This window comes from Schistocerca piceifrons, chromosome X (assembly GCF_021461385.2).
Source record: "Schistocerca piceifrons isolate TAMUIC-IGC-003096 chromosome X, iqSchPice1.1, whole genome shotgun sequence".
Taxonomy (NCBI): Eukaryota; Metazoa; Arthropoda; class Insecta; order Orthoptera; family Acrididae; genus Schistocerca; species Schistocerca piceifrons.
The window spans coordinates 213,368,242-213,386,423 of NC_060149.1; the positions used below are offsets into that span (position 1 = coordinate 213,368,242).

General features: G+C 40.5%; 1 protein-coding gene across 1 annotated transcript in view; it reads left to right on the top strand.

Annotated features, from left to right (window-relative positions):
- The window catches only part of LOC124722253 (NACHT and WD repeat domain-containing protein 2), a 312,786-nt gene that overhangs the window by 285,812 nt on the left and 8,792 nt on the right, over nt 1-18,182 (top strand). The window lies entirely within an intron of this gene.

An 18,182-nucleotide genomic window follows, 5' to 3' on the forward strand; every position in this document is an offset into this window, starting at 1 on the left:
CCAACTATGGGACAGGTTTCCACTGATCCACAGCCTACTCTCGATGATTCAGGTCTCACTGCAACTGTAACTGATGTTGTCAGGAGAACAAGGGAACACATCTGCTCCAGAGACCCATGGTCATCAGTGTGCGTGCACTGGGGTGCTCCGAAAAATTTCTACTACGTTGTCAGATGTGCCACACATCGCCACCTATCCTGCTTTACGGATCGGTGAAACCTCTGACCTCTACGTTCCGTGATGAGCTGTGGACGTCCTCCATCTTGTCACCTACTCGTAATTTCATCGTCCTTCAACCACTTTCCATAGAGCTCACAACAGTAGCACCAGAACAGTAGTCGCCAGACCATAACGATCTGTCCTTTGTCAGAGTCACTTATGTCAGTTTGTTTCCGTATTTTTGGCCCATATCTTTGCTAGAATGATTCCCCCATTCGTCTCTGACCCGCCTATATACTTTTCATACCACTTTGAGTGCCCGCGACACTACCAAGCGGCGTTTAGTCTCGCGGTGGGCAGTGGTCGTAATGACTCATGAATGTAGTACGCATTCATGCACCAGCGAGAGATGGACGGCTATCAAAACGGCGTTCTCCAGGCTTTCTGACCAGTCCTTAAACCGTTTCTACATGGATGCTGCGCTTTCCGTAAAACTAAAAGAACTACAACAAGATATTAGTTAACCACTCTGTGACCTTACCGCTATCACTGTACCATGAATCTGAAAGACAATTGCACACAGAGCCAGTGTGGTGAGTATAATTACACTGTTCAGTCACATCAATGTGACCACCTGTCAAAATCCTGAATAACCACATTCTGCTGCGCGCACCGCTGTGAGACGTGCAGGTAGAGAGTCAATGAGGTTCTGGTGGGTACTGAGAGGGATGTGAAATGAGGTGGAATCGTATTTCCATTAATATTACGACCACAGCTGCTGGGGTGTGTGCTGGTGCACTGTCGTGATGGAAAAGGCCTTTTTTGCGGTCCAATCGCCGGCGTTTTTCTTGCAGCTCGGTTTTCAGACGGTCCAATAACGATGAATAATATGCACCCGTAATTGTTTTACCCTTTTCCAGATAGTCGATGAGGATTATCGCTTGCGAATCCCAAAAGACAGTCGCTATAACCTTTCCGGTCGAAGGAATGGTCTTCGCCTTTTTTGGTGCAGATTCTCCCTTGGTAACTCATTGTGTAGATTGTTGTTTGGTCTCAGGAGTATAGTAATGTATCCATCTTTCATCCACAGTGACCGAGCGACACTTAAAGCCCTGCGGATTCTTCCTGAACAACTGTAAACCATCCTTGCAACACTTCACACGATTCCGTTTTCGGTCAAGCGTGAGCAGTCGCAGAACCCATCTTGCGGATAGGTTTTTCATGTCCAAATGATTATGTAAAATATTACGCACCCGTTCATGCGAGATGCCCACAGCACTAGCAATCTCACGCACCTTAACTCTTCCGTCATCCATAATGGATTTTATCATTTTTATTTATTTCTGGAGTCGTAACCTTGTGCCCATATAGCCACTCCGTAGATTGTGAAACCACTTATAAACTTTTCTAATCGAAGGTGCAGCAGAGTCATCGTAATGTTTATCAAGCTTCTCTTTACTCTCCTGAGGCGTTTTGCGTTTCATAAAGTAATGTTTAATCACCACACGAAATGCTATTTCGTCCATTTTTTGACAATCATTCGACTTCCTTGATTCACACGAATGCCAAACACAAAGAAATAGACCAATATGGCTGAAACTTGGTGTGCGTTCTGTCCAAAGATGCTACTGACTAAACATGACCTCGATACGAACCAGGGTTGCGATGTCTTGGACTTTGCACGGACTTTTCAAACGCCCCTCGTATGCTGACTGCTGTTCGTCGGAGACGAAGGCTGGAATTTGCACGCCAATATAGCAACTAGACGCCCACTGAATGGCGACAGGTGGCCTTTTCACATGAATCACGTTTTATGCTCCATCAGAAACACACTGCAACAATTGTCGGAAATGTGCAGGCCGAAGGAGGGAGCGTTATGGTCTGGGGAAAGTTTTCGTAGCATTCCCTAGGTTATCTCGTTATTTGGAACACACTGTGGATCAGCATAAGTATGTATCCATTCTTGGAGACCATGGATCAACGCAAGTATGCATCTGTCCTCCTCGACACGATTGCATCTACCAGCAGGACAATGCAACGTGTCACACAACTCGCAGTGTACATGCATGGTTCGAAGAGGACCAGGATGAGTGTACCGCACTCCCCTGGCCACCAAACTCCCCGGATTAAAACCCAATCGAGAAAACTAGCGCAGCTGGCCACAGCACTGGAGTGAGCATGGTTCCCATCCGCGCCGGCCGGTTTGGCCGAGCGGTTCTAGGCGCTACAGTCTGGAACCGCGCGACCGCTACGGTCGCAGGTTCGAATCCTGCCTCGGGCATGGATGTGTGTGATGTCCTTAGGTTAGTTAGGTTTAAGTAGTTCTAGGTTCTAGGGGACTGATGACCTCAGAAGTTGAGTCCCATAGTGCTCAGAGCCATTTGAACCATTTGTTCCCATCCACCTAAAAACCATCCACAGACTGGCCGGCTCACCGGACTTCGACACAAGTCCGCTGGGCGGATTCGTGCCGGGGACCAGGCGCTCCTTCCTGCCCGGAAAGCCGTGCGTTAGACCGCACGGCTAACCGGGCGAGGTGGTGGTCATATTACTATGACTGGTCCGTACATATTCATAGTTAACAGAGCTGCCGAGCATTTTGTTCATTTACCGCCATCATATTTTGTTGTAGTACATTACGTTTAAAGTGCATATGCCTTTTTTTTCTTTTTGAAAGTATGCTTCCATTATCATATTAATTAGTGGCCGTTGAACATTTTACATATCGTTGGACAACAAATGCTATCACAACTTAAACACATTAGTTTAGTTGATATGAGCAAACAAACAGTTTTCCCTACTTCTCTGTGTCCCTCAGGCATTGATACTACTAGAAATTTGGATCCTTCTTTTACTTGGATAATTTATTGAAAACCTAGCTGTTCATCTTTGAACAGTACTTGTTCAGTCAGACGTTTCCATGTCAAGATAATTACAGATTCTACTCAAAATTCTATACCAGACGTGTGGGTGGCAATGAAATACCGAAAAATATTGATCTGTCTGGCAATTTTTACAGAAATTTCTCCTTTGGTTGTAATTAATTGTTTTGAAACAATAATTTCTCGAGATGTTTTCTTTTTTTTCATGTAGTGGAGTTTTGAAACACATTTTACTTGTATCACGTTGCGTGTTTATTTGAATAACAGATAGAGGACTCAGTACCTTAGCACCAAATTTGTTGAAAATGGTTCGACTGACAATAATTTCCTCAAATAATCGCACCTAAATGGAGGACTCTGCTGAGGATAGACGCTTCTTGCAGTGATTTTAAGTTGAACCTCAACATAAGGAAATGTAACCTACTGTACATAAATAATAAAAAAGACCTGTTATGTTTTGTTTTGATTACACTGTAGCTGAACAAACATTGGAAACAGTCGTATCTATTAAACAACTGTATGTGTATGGAGTGGTTTAAGGTGGAACATAAGTACATGAAACTAATCAAAGGAAATGGAAATGCCAGAACGAGCTTCATTGAAGGAATCTGTCGAAACTATAAGGTACCGACAATGGAGGAAAAGCTTACCAGGCAGGACTGTTAGAGGAAATAGAGAAGATACTAAAAAAATTTGCGTGTGTAAGCATGGGTTCACTTAGTGGACTCAAAAGTGTTTCGTAGATTCTCTGCAGAAGCTCCAAGTGAGACGTTATGCATCACGGCATGGCTGAAACTGTTAAAAGGTCGAGAGTTACGTTCCTAGAAGATTCAACCGAAATATTGCTCCCTCATGCATATGTTTTGTGAAGAGTCCATAACAGTAAAATTGGGGACATTGTAACTCATATAGACCGTTACCAATAGTGCAAAATTCCTGTGCAACATTCTCGACTTTAATAAGAAGTGGATAAAACGACAGTGGTACGCGCTGTAAGGTTGCGTCCATAGTATAGACGTCCATGCAGCTCCAGAATCTTTAAATATATTTAGATTACGTGCATTCTGTCTGTGAAGAGACTGGAGTAAGAGGGTGAGAGGAAGGTAGAAGTATTATGTATGACCTTATAAAATACCGCAATGATCCATTTTCAACACATTTTAGCGTATTTGCAGGTGATTATCATCGAAATACATTAAGGGCTAACCTTTCGCTTGTAAACTAAACTGAGAAAGAGAGACATTTTGCAATATATGATACATTCTAATACAATGGATGCATAGGTACAGCGGCTTCATATTGTAAAACAAGTTTACAGATCATATATGTTGTGTAAAATATCAGGAACCATTAAAAATTCAGAGTAAACTATCTTTGCTCACAGGATGATATATTTCCGATTCCATTTTAAATGTAATCGTTGTACACTGTAAAAAAATTTAAAAAACGTTTCCACTAATGAAGGAACTTTCGGACTCTCTGACCATCCATACATTTGCACTCTGTGGACATTGTCTTTAAATAAACAGAGCACTTCGTTAATTTTGGCTGAAACACCTCAGCACTCTTTAAGACAGATTCCAAACAAAGTCCAAGATGGTAATAAATCATATGGAATTGAGAATGGTGAATGCATTACCAAATAGGCAAATCTACAGACTAGCAACATTTGTGTCATTCTATGAACTCAGAAATTATGGCCACTGATCATTAGGATTTTTTATACAACTTAATGCAACTTAGCACTTTCTAAACATAGTACATTAATACTTAACAAATTTGACTTGAGAAAAATTTTAAAAATCCTCACACTATTCACTATGGAGTAAGGAAAATGTTAACAATAATTTGCAGATTAATTTTATCCAATTGATAAATAAAACTGTTGATTCAACTACATACAATTTACAAATTAATAGAAAACGATACAAAACTAATTAATCATTGTTTATCAAAAATTTTCATTTTCTTACCATTCATTGAAATATCCAACTTAGATAGCCTGCCTAATTCAAAGGTAAATTAAATTCGTTATTTAAAGTGATATTGACATTTCTACCAAATTTTGGGTAGTGCTATTACCCCTGATAAACCGCTACCTCTTATATATGAGAATATGTTATACTGATGAACTTGCAGAGGATTAGCAAAATATATTTCGTTAATTTAAGCCAAATATCACCATATTTTAAATATTCAAATTGTTTTTATAATGTACTATCAAACAGTATGTAAAACTTTACTTAGATTTTCTATTTCAGTTCGTAAACTGCACTAAAAGAAGTATCGTACACAAATGATTGAAATTTATTTACCTGACCCACCCGAATTTTGTCAAAATTGTGCACAGTGCTGTAGTGATGGTAATAAATGTTGTTACTGTCACACTAATAGAAAAGGCCACAAAACAACCAAAGCTATAAATCGAAATATTTTCATAATTATTTATTGAAACTGTACGAAAGAACTACTATGGGATGCATATGTGTATGTTCAAGGCGGATGACAGGGATCATATTGAAGTACTGTTCAAGTTACAAATCAAAAACACTACCATACAAGATTTTTTGCACAAAGGTAGCCGAACTGTTGAATATACAGCACCACATCTAGGTATCTAATAGGAAGTGTAACATTAATATATTACAAGAATTTTTAGACATAAAGTAACTTCATGTGGTTCAAAAGCAAAAAGTGTTTAATACCTATGTGCAAGCTTAGTTTAGGACAGTATGGAAAACACCTGTGTATTATGAAGTTACGCTACATACATTAGACCAATGATATACTAAATATGTCAAAACATGCAACTGGGACATTCACGAATTTCTGAATTTTCTTCTTCATTATTTATGAAGAGTTAAACGTTATTTTTTCAAGTTTACATTTATCACATAAATAGCATAGCTGTTTTGGAAATTGTATGGGCTTATATAATCTTTCATTTGTGTAACATGTTTAAAGTCACAAAACGAATCCTATACTTTCACATAATTATCTGGTAGTCCTGGCATCTACCTTTCTTGTGGAAATACGTCATTTTGTTTATTCTATAATTACAGATTACTAAGTTTTATGTAATCAGTTAGTGATTAATAATTCAGTTTATTCTTCTTCCTAGTAGTTTGAAAAAGAACAAATATAAAGGAAGGCATAAGAAAATCCATTGAATTGTAGTAATTCATGATGTATAGAGGAACATCTATGTTGCCCCTCAACCTGCAAACTTTATGAGTGTGTAACTCATAGAGAGTCATTAAAGTTTTCAGTATAACTTTTCACTGTTCAGGCCCACAAATAGGTTTGTATTTTGTGATGGGAACATGAATCTTCATATCCTTTACAACTATCTTGCCTTCTTTTTCATATTGTATTAGGAGTCTCACTGCCATCATAATTCGTTCTATGTAATTTAACAAGATCATCAGTTAACATTAAACTCAATATGAAACATGTAGTTAAATCTTCTTCCTGTATAACATCTTTCTAATCTTGGAAAAACCCACCAGTGAACTACTAGGGATATAATACTTTATTTGGTTTGTTTTATTTTAACATTATTAACTACCTGAATTTCCTTTTATATTTTGTCTGATAGTATTTTAGTTAAGAATAATAGTGCTGTAGAAGATATATATGGGTATTCAGTTCTAGACAGAATATTAGTTCATTTCTTTATGGTTGTAAAGTCAGACAACTTGGCAATGAAGTTGTTGGTTAATTTCATGTTGCTTATACCTTCATAAGAAGTAAAATATGATCCATTGACATGACAACATCAAAAACCATATATAACTGACAATGCTTAGGAATACAGCCACCACAAATTTTCATGTTAACCTCTTTATCGTTGTTTGTAATATTCAAATTATTTTTAAACTGCCCGTTCACAAGAAATGACTAAAATTGACAGTTTTAGAAAGAACAGCTTTCAAAATTGATAGCTTTCAGTATTGTTCATTTATAAAGACTAAAAGCTAAAATATTACTTTTGTGCTCCCCACAAAACAATCAAATATTCATTTTAATCAGTTACAATTACAAATAATTGTGAATTTTTCATGAGCATGAAAAAATGTACAAGATGATTAAAAAACTATAGGTGTACCAAATTCAACATTGGGCTTACATAAGTCAATGGTGTTTCCATCTATATGAAGGTGATCTGTGTGCTGTGTAAATGTACCATCAACTAAAGGAAATTTTATGTTAGTAGAAATGGTATAATTTTAGGAACACAATTTTTTTGTATACTGCACTATTCTGGTTATTAAATGTAACAAACTTGTAGTAGGCTAGTATCTTTTTTTTATCCAAGTATGAGTTAAAGGTAACTCCATTTAGGTATTCCACTGATTTTGTATATAGATTAGGTGTCTGTTATTTCTCTATTGCAGTACAGTTTTTGATTCAAGTTCCATAAATTCAAACCAGTGTTACAGTATTAAGACTCTCTCTTATTAGCACATTTAATCTTTTTCAGACCATCAATGAATTATTATTCAACTTTAGTAATGTATTCATTTACAAAGAATTAAATAAGATAATTAAACTACACTCAGTTTAAAATTAACATATTACAACATAAATAAACGAAATTTAAAAAGTTTTTCTGGGACTGTGTTTGGCCCAGGTAATTAATAGGACACAAAATAATTGTATGTTCGCATAAACAGGTATAAAGTATTTTCTGGAACCACACTGGTCCTAGGTAAATGTATGTATACAAAATAAACATATTTATATAAATTAAATTTCAAATGTATTATGTTGTCTATACATACCCAATGCAAATATGTCGGGAGCAGAGTTTAATTATAAACCACAAACTCACCCAGTGAATGATTTATTAACTGATTGATGAGTGTTAATTATCTTTTTGGTCACATTAGTGATGAAATATACATTGTTTATGAGTTCTACAAAAAGGAGGATACTCATACATTACGTCTGCAAAATAAGTGTCCCCAGTTTTTAGGGATTTGTCATACTGGCTGTAGATAATATTTTACCTACCTCTAAGTAGAGGTAAAAGAAATTTCAGTGTTTTGAAATATATAAATGAGGACTTGTGGGATCCAAATCAGGTAGAACTAACCGACTACATAGAAAAAGTTCAATAAAGGGCAGCTTATTTTGTATCATCGCGAAACTGGAGAGAGATTATCACGGATATGATGCGCGAGCTGGGGTGACAATCATTAAAACAAAGGCGTTTTCCGTTGCGGGAGGATCTTTTCACGAAATTTCAGTCACCAATTTTCTCCTCAGAATGTGAAAATACTTTGTTTGACGTCCACGTACATAGGAGGAAATGATCATCGTAATAAAATAAGAGAAAGCAGAGCTGGCACGAAAAGTGTTCGTTTTTGCGGCGCGCGTTTCGAAAGTAGAACGCTAGCGAAATACCTTGCAGGTGGTTCTATGTATCCATCTGCTTTAAAATCAAACAGAAAAGTATTTCTGTTAATTCGTTAAACTGGAAGCTTAGGAAAGAGTTTGCGTAGTGTGCAGAACGTAGCACATGCGTCGTTCCTTCGTTCGTATGAAGGAAACATTGAGGCATGAGGAAGGACAGCTGACATCGAAAACAAATGCGAGATCCCCGATGAACAAGACTCATAAGCCGCGGATTTCTACAATGAAAACCGACCCAGAACGGTCGCGCGAGCAAACACAACTGTTTTGTTTTGTATTCCGAGAATTTGTTCAGTTACGTCTTTGCGCACGTGTAATTTACTTTGAACTGCAACAGCCAAACTGGGGCACTGAAACAGGCCGTCTGCTTTGATTAAATGGTGGCTGGGCGGGTGTCGGGCTACAAAAGCAGATGTCAGGATCCAGTATACGGTTGGACCTTTTCCATCGTTTACTTTTTTCCGCTTCTTGTGGTGAACTTTATGAGATTCAACCGCTGTGAAGATTTACGCAACGATATTTTATCCAATACACGGAATTTGTGTCTCATATGCTGAAATGTGACTGTTCTTCTCGCTCCTGCGAATAAACATTAAATCTACTTTCTGAATGTTTACCTTTTCCCATTTTTGTAGCAACAATTGCAGTATACTTACATAAACTTTAGCCTGTTGTAACTATATTTTAGCGCCGATATAAGTACAGTATGGTATCTTATGTTGGTTAACAATGCGGTAACATCCGAGGATATATATGTGCGTTCGAAAAGATTTTTGTTGAAGAAGGTCGATCGTAAAATGTAAATCCGTGCAGTAGTTGATAATAACAGATGCGTGATGGTTCTACGACCAGCATAAGCTATAGTACTAAGATAACTGCACCTTATTATAGTTTCACTGGGAACATCTCGTAAATAAGGGCCACCAGGCCAAATTCTGTGTGTGAATGTCCAGTACTGGAAAATATGATAGCTATTTTTTCAACACATGAAACATAACAAACAGGTCAATAATTTTTATAATTAATGAAGTCTTTGTCTGGTCAGAGAATCCTTTTGAACGTAGCTTGTGATCACGAGACTGACCACATGCCATGATTAAATCAAACAGTAACGGTCAATCCTCTCGGTACACGTATTTTGCATGTGATATTTCGTTCTAAGAAAATTAGGCAATACGTATTTTAAATTCAACAAATTTAATTTTGTAGTTTATTCGGAGGCGTATAGTAGAGTAATGTTCGCATCAATTATTACAAGCCGCGCGGGGTAGCCACGCGGTCTGAGGCGTCTAGTCACGGTCCGCGCGGCTCCCCCCGTCGGAGGTTCGAGTCCTCCCTCGGGCATGGGTGTGTGTGTCGTCCTTAGCGTAAGTTAGTTTAAGTTAGATTAAATAGTGTGTAAGCTTAGGGACCGACGACCTCAGCAGTTTGGTTCCATAACACCTTACACAAATTTCCAATTTCCAATTATTAAAAGACAATGTAATTTCATAATTTACTTTTATGTTATCGCTCTAAAATACACATCGAGAACGTGGCCGTTGTTTAAGGAATCCACTAATATTTCTGAACATGAGGCGACCGTTCTGCCTCCACATTTACTGCGATTTGTCAGAGAAGAGATAACAAACGGCAGAAATAGGGATCACTGATGTACACATCCATGACTGAGGGAATGAACCTAAAATCACATTTAAACTCGCTAACTCGTCCATATCCTGTACCCTCTAAACCAAGATTCCAAGACAAGTCACTCTCACCTTTTAGTATCGGCCGAAAATGGTTGACTTCAAGTGTAGGTACCACCATATTTAATATATGTTCATACAGTGCCTCTGAAATAAGCACAACGTAACAAGATTGGCTTCATTGACGATATTTACAAATTTAACTTCGAGTGTTTATAGTAGGAGTAATACGTAGGTTGGTTGGTATGTGACAGAGCTGAACAATATTGGTGGCAAGGTTTCTTTAGTCGCAGTCAGTGTCACGGCGGCAGGAACCTCATCATATTTCTGCAGTACAATGCTTGCATCAGCGAATCTGAAGGAACTGTGAGTGAATCGATTTCCCTTCTGAAGACGGCTGCAGCGCTGCACAGACTTCGGCAACATCTTTTTGTCTCTTAAGAAACGTTTCTCTCATTGATTCTCCAAGAAGCCGAAGGTCACACGCTCTAATGGTAACACAGGCGTTAGCAGCTCTCATCTATGCAAGCGCTGCAGGCAAGCGCAAATATTCTATCTATTTTTAAATGACAACATTTTCGCCTTGGACTGCACTATTTATTGTAATGTCCACAATTAGACAGCGAGATGTTTTGTAATGTCCAGTGAGCCATCCTAAATCGCGGTGGCTTAATTGTAATTATTATCTTTGGTGATTTATCTGGTAATAAATATGCAACCAGTCCAGAATGAGATTTTCACTCTGCAGCGGAGTGTGCGCTGATATGAAACTTCCTGGCAGATTAAAACTGTGTGCCCGACCGAGACTCGAACTCGGGACCTTTGCCTTTCGCGGGTAAGTGCTGTACCATCTGAGCTACCGAAGCACGACTCACGCCTCATACTCACAGCTTTACTTCTGCCAGTATCTCGTCTCCTACCTTCCAAACTTTACAGAAGCTCTCCTGCGAACCTTGCAGAACTAGCACTCCTGAGTGCTAGTTCTGCAAGGTTCGCAGGAGAGCTTCTGTAAAGTTTGGAAGGTAGGAGACGAGATACTGGTAGAAGTAAAGCTGTGAGTACCGGGCGTGAGTCGTGCTTCGGTAGCTCAGATGGTAGAGCACTTGCCCGCGAAAGGCAAAGGTCCCGAGTTCGAGTCTCGGTCGGGCACACAGTTTTAATCTGCCAGGAAGTTTCATGCAACCAGTCGTTTCCTTAGTTTTTTGATACGATTTATTCAACCACAAACATGTTTTCGAGTCATCTGATGATGAGCCTGCAGTGGCTCGAAAACGTGTTTATGGTTGAATTAATCGTATCAAGTAACTAAAAAACCGACTGGTTGCATATTTATTACCAGATAAATCGCCAATTTAAATCACAGTCGCAGTTCGTCATCCACAATGGATATACTGAAATGATTATCTTTGAATAAAAGTGTCACTTCTCTTCGTGTCATTGGGTATTTCTTTCCGTTAGATTCTGTACTATACTGTAGGAGTTTTTTCTATGTACTGGCAGTGACACATCATGCGAAAGTTAATTTCATCCCTAAGCACTTCCCACAAGTGCACTATGAAACATAGCCTCTTCACTATGACATAGTGAGTCCATTAATGACTACTTAACAGTTTTTCAAATGTGTTGTGTAAGTGGAACAAATCACAATAGTTACCCATTTGTATGTATTAGGCTGTGCGATGTATGAAGAGTAAAAATTTGCCCCTGCTTGCGACCGAAGTTAGATGCGTTTGATACTCGAAGCCCAGATCCGTAAGTCGCGGTAACACAGTGCGGAGAAAATCGTTGACATGTTGCAGGTCGGTGAAAGTGTTCTCGAAGAGTACGTTTCATCTGGAGAATAAACTCAACCGTACGTTCCCCAAGGAAGTTAGATTGCCGGAGAAGATTGAGCGGAACGCAGGATGTTCTCCACGATTCGCGAGGAATCGATTTAATCAAGTCGGAAGTGCCGCGCTGATGCTCATTGGTCTTAAAGGGGAGCTCTGGAAGAAAAACAGAGCTGTTCACATGGAACTGTCTGTGGATTTGTGTAGTAGTGTTTCGAAGAGGTCTTCCAGTCGATTCTATCCCTTCTTGCTAACTTTAATTAAACAACACTAATGCTGAAAATTTCAGTTGCACGTAGAGAGAAGCAGATGTGCTTTTCTCCCATGGTGCATCTTCTAATGGGTCTCTAAAGGTACAGAATGACAATAGTACTCGAAAGAGGCACAATGAAATTGGTAGTAAGCGTCTTGCGCCAGGCAACGAGAAAGAGCTCGTGAGCATTAGATTTATATGTATACGTGAATACAGACTCAATAGAGAAAAAGTATTTCTCCTTACAGCTTCTGTGCTGTACATGGATCGAAAAACTTAAATTCTGAGATATTTCTGTCTTGTTTCAACTGAAAGTAGTTTCTGTTCAGTAAAATTCGGAATTACAAAAACGAGACTCAATTACCGAATTCATATTTGACTAAAATTTCGTCACCAATCGTCGTGAAACAATAGTCTGTTCCTGGGTACACAAACGGGAAAAATAGAAAATCGAGCATTATTACATTATTTATGAGGTTCGACACTTATGTGCAAATACTGTAAACTAGACTGAATTTTCAACATGATTTATAATGATTCAGTTTATGAAACTTTCTGTACATTATTATCAGTTTCTCCATTACACAAAGGAGATTATAAATATAAATTTACTCCCGTTACTGTCATTCATCGTAAAGTTCAAGTGAAAAAAGAATTACATGTGGTACGTTTGACAATATTACTAAATTGCTTGTTTTCTATCCCTTATAATGCTACAACTATTTGCCTTTGCTGACAAGATGCCGTGAGAGCATTATTTTCATTTAACATATCTGAGTTTCTTTTGATTAAGCATTATACCTTCTTATAGTAAGCTGAAGTCATTACTTTACCATACAATATCCGCCCTTTTTGTAAAATATCCGTCTCTTACATCCGCAGCTCGTGGTCTAGTGCCTAGGGTACTGGATCACGAGGCCCGTGGTTCGATTCTTGGCCGGGTTAGGGATTCTCTCTGCCCGGGGACTTGGTGTCTGTGTTGCCCTCATCATTTAATCATCATCGTTATTCATGACAGTGGAAGAAGTGGACTGTGTAAAAATTGGCAGTGATGACCGCGCAGCTGAGCGCCCACAAGCTGATCATCATCATCATCATCATCATCCGTCTGATATACACTCCTGGAAATGGAAAAAAGAACACATTGACACCGGTGTGTCAGACCCACCATACTTGCTCCGGACACTGCGAGAGGGCTGTACAAGCAATGATCACACGCACGGCACAGCGGACACACCAGGAACCGCGGTGTTGGCCGTCGAATGGCGCTAGCTGCGCAGCATTTGTGCACCGCCGCCGTCAGTGTCAGCCAGTTTGCCGTGGCATACGGAGCTCCATCGCAGTCTTTAACACTGGTAGCATGCCGCGACAGCGTGGACGTGAACCGTATGTGCAGTTGACGGACTTTGAGCGAGGGCGTATAGTGGGCATGCGGGAGGCCGGGTGGACGTACCGCCGAATTGCTCAACACGTGGGGCGTGAGGTCTCCACAGTACATCGATGTTGTCGCCAGTGGTCGGCGGAAGGTGCACGTGCCCGTCGACCTGGGACCGGACCGCAGCGACGCACGGATGCACGCCAAGACCGTAGGATCCTAGGCAGTGCCGTAGGGGACCGCACCGCCACTTCCCAGCAAATTAGGGACACTGTTGCTCCTGGGGTATCGGCGAGGACCATTCGCAACCGTCTCCATGAAGCTGGGCTACGGTCCCGCACACCGTTAGACCGTCTTCCGCTCACGCCCCAACATCGTGCAGGCCGCCTCCAGTGGTGTCGCGACAGGTGTGAATGGAGGGACGAATGGAGACGTGTCGTCTTCAGCGATGAGAGTCGCTTCTGCCTTGGTGCCAATGATGGTCGTATGCGTGTTTGGCGCCGTGCAGGTGAGCGCCACAATCAGGACTGCATACGACCGAGGCACACAGGGCCAACACCCGGCATCATGGTGTGGGGAGCGATCTCCTACACTGGCCGTACACCACTGGTGATCGTCGAGGGGACACTGAATAGTGCACGGTACATCCAAACCGTCATCGAACCCATCGTTCTACCATTCCTAGACCGACAAGGGAACTTGCTGTTCCAACAGGACAATGCACGTCCGCATGTATCCCGTGCCACCCAACGTGCTCTAGAAGGTGTAAGTCAACTACCCTGGCCAGCAAGATCTCCGGATCTGTCCCCCATTGAGCATGTTTGGGACTGGATGAAGCGTCGTCTCACGCGGTGTGCACGTCCAGCACGAACGCTGGTCCAACTGAGGCGCCAGGTGGAAATGGCATGGCAGGCCGTTCCACAGGACTACATCCAGCATCTCTACGATCGTCTCCATGGGAGAATAGCAGCCTGCATTGCTGCGAAAGGTGGATATACACTGTACTAGTGCCGACATTGTGCATGCTCTGTTGCCTGTGTCTATGTGCCTGTGGTTCTGTCAGTGTGATCATGTGATGTATCTGACCCCAGGAATGTGTCAATAAAGTTTCCCCTTCCTGGGACAATGAATTCACGGTGTTCTTATTTCAATTTCCAGGAGTGTATATTCACCATCTACGTTACATTGCATCACAATCTTTTTTTTTCTTCCGCGATGATAATTAAATGACCTACTGCTAAACATGGATAGGAAATTGAGGTTGACTTAGAACACAGATAGTTATAATTCCTATACAGTAATTTAGTAACTTCTTCAAACGGAAGGGATTATTCGGCGCTTACGTAAGTGATACATTTCGCTTGAATTTTTATATACAACATACTTTTATCACTTGAAGAGAAACTTGCAACATATCTCTCATACAGGATATAGACTTTTTTATGCACTTAAACCTGCATGATGCTTAACGATGAATGGCATTTAGCGGATCTGATGGCACTTATGGAAATTCTGAAGTACGTTGCCAGCAGAATTTGTCTCTTACATTTCTCACAGTCTCTATGATTGTGACAACTTCTTTTGAATATCACATCAAAACCTCAATAGCATTTAGTCACCATAACAATTACTCATTCCCCAATTCTACATAGGTCGAAAAACCTACTTTCTTGTAAGCAGTCACTGAAAGAAGTCATCCCTTTGCGTTTGCATAGGCACATGGCTCGTGTAGGTTAGTTATGGCTAGGGAGGTGCTTTCTGAAAAAGAGGAAGTGTTATAGACAGGTGATTTACAGAAAATTCACACATCTTGACTAGAAATAAAATCTAGTGCACAAATTCTGCCATAGAGCAGCAAAAACCCCAGGCTTCAATAGAACTCTTAAAGATCACCTACAGTGGGCAATAGTAAACAATAATAAGATAGTTTTGCAGTATGGGGTTTCAAGAGGAGACGTCACACTTCTCTTCTATGTGTGTTTAAAACCGAACGTACATGCCCAGTAATCAACAGCTCGAGTGTACCTCAGTTTTGCCCATCTGTTACTTAAAATGAAATAGTAGTCACGGAGAGTTTTTGACCATTCCAACCATAAACGAGTTCATGGTCATACTCACAGCTCAAGCTCCGTTTTTTGGCAACGTATAGATCCAAAAATAAATTGTTTCATCACTACAACGATCCATTCCATTGGTAAAAAATGTTTATTGGCTTTACATCTGCTGTACGATTCAGATTCTTTGGTCACATACTCATGGGCATGTCACATGCAACTTACCTTGGCATGACTAGTGAAGATTGCGTGAAAGGGCAAAGGTTTTTTTACCGATGAACACATGTGGAGAGTAACGAACAACCGGCCGGAGTGACCGAGCGGTTCTAGGCGCTACAGTCTGGAACCGCGCGACCGCTACGGTTGCAGGTTCGAATCCTGCCTCGGGCATGGATGTGTGTGATGTCCTTAGGTTAGTTAGGTTTAAGTAGTTCTAAGTTCTAGCGGACTGATGACCTCAGCAGTTAAGTCCCATAGTGCTCAGAGCCATTCGAACCATTTGAAGAATAACGAACAAAGAATGTTTTTAGCCGCCAAAACTTACTGGGAAATTCTTTTGTAGATCATATATTTGCAATAATGTACAAATAATTTACTTGACGTGTAAATTATTTGTAAGAAGTAAATTCAAGGGCTATCTTCCTAGTATGCTTTGCAGTTGTCCCAAATTCGGCCGTATACTCACTTTCATATACATAGAACCAGTCTTGGCACATCTGTACGCTCCGGCATCTTATCGTGTTTATTAGTCGAGACTTGTTGATCCTTCGTAGATGTGACTGCTATGGTTGACTGTCTGCTGTCCATGAGAGGACCAAAAAGATCATGATCTCTAGCCTAATCCTACAGGCTGAATGAAAATGGTGTAATCTTTGATCTGTGGCCAGTAAACACATGGTTGGTGTTGGATTCCTAGTCTTGCACACACACGTCAATAGGTACGGTATCAGGATGTGGGATGAGTTAAAAGCGGATGTTGTAGGTCTACGTCCAGATTTGTAGGATATGGTAAGAGGCGATGGAGAGAAATTACAGCGCGAGCCACCTAGAGAATTATAATGAATGATTTACACGACTGGGAACTGAGGCTTTGTTCAATAATCTATGAAGTCTAGGAGCTCAGTAACAAGGGGTTAATCTACAAAGAGAGCCCTGCTTGGAAAGGAAAGGAATCTATCGTTTTCGGTGGAAGGGGGTTTCATGCTTTTTTTTTTCTCGGTCTTCTTATACTCATTTTCCTTTTGGTGTATAATTCAGCAATCTCTGCGTTGTTCAAGGAAGGAAAGAAGATTAGTATTTAATGTCCCCTCGATCTATGTACAAGAATCCTCTGCAGATCCTGCCGTCTTCTATTACATGGATGTACTTTACTAGGAAGTAATTCTCTTCCCATTGCCGCGTTGTTAGAGGCGCCATGTGAAAGATCGCGCTGCCCCACCCGCCGGAGGTTCGAGTCCTTCGGACATGGGTGTGTGTGTTGTTCTTAGCATAAGTTATTCTAAGTAGTGTGTTAAGTCTAGGGACCGATGACCTCCACAGTATGGTCCCTTAGGAATTCTCATATTTGAACATTTTTCTCTTCCTGTTTAATAGGGTATGTTCAAGGCTATCATTTAAGAATTTCATTTCTGCCGCTTTAATTCGGCGTTTGTCTTGTTCCATTTGTACTCTGCCTTCACATCCAAACATGAACTGTCACAGCATCTGTGTTGAATAATTTTATGCATTTTTAGAAACAATACTTCACACTAGAGGAGAGTGTGCGCTACTGTGCGGACTGAGACACATTCGAAGCCTTGCCTTCAGCTGAAAGCTCCTTACTGACTGAGCCATCCTGGCACGCCCACGTCCCGCCTTCAATTGAAGCTGTGAAGGCGGATCGTGAGTCTGTAATATCGATATGTTAAAACCTGTACCTACACCGTCCGTCCAAAAATTCCAGAGACTGTTTTTAGTACTGGCGTGTAAGCGACCTTAGCACAGTAACTACGGTGACAGCTGTAAATAAAAGATATTTTTTCGACCAGTCAGTTGTGAACGGCCAGTGTTAGACCTAAGTAACGGACGTGCAGCCCTAGTGTGCCACAAATTGCAATGGAACAGCATCTCTAAATCAAATGTTCAAGACATACCCCAGAATGTTTCGAAGAAGAGAAAAGTATGTGCAGCGTTTGTCCCTCACACCTTGACTCCCGAATAATAACAACGACTCGTGGATGCTTGCCGCGACTTCATTGAAATGAAAAATGTGAAAAAATTTTTAATGTGAAAGATCGTCACAGGTGACGAGACTTAGTATAATCAATACGAAATTACCAAAAAACGATAACGTTCAGAAATTCGCAGAATGGTCAACGCTTCTACGACATAACGGAGATTCAAGCCTATGTGACGCGTGGGTTGAACAACATCACAAAGGAGGATTTTTCTGACAGTTTCGCATGGTTGTATTAGCATTCTGTGCGTTGTACTCAAGTGGTGAGAGGCTATGTACGTCACCTGAAGCTTTAAAGTCACTATCTTA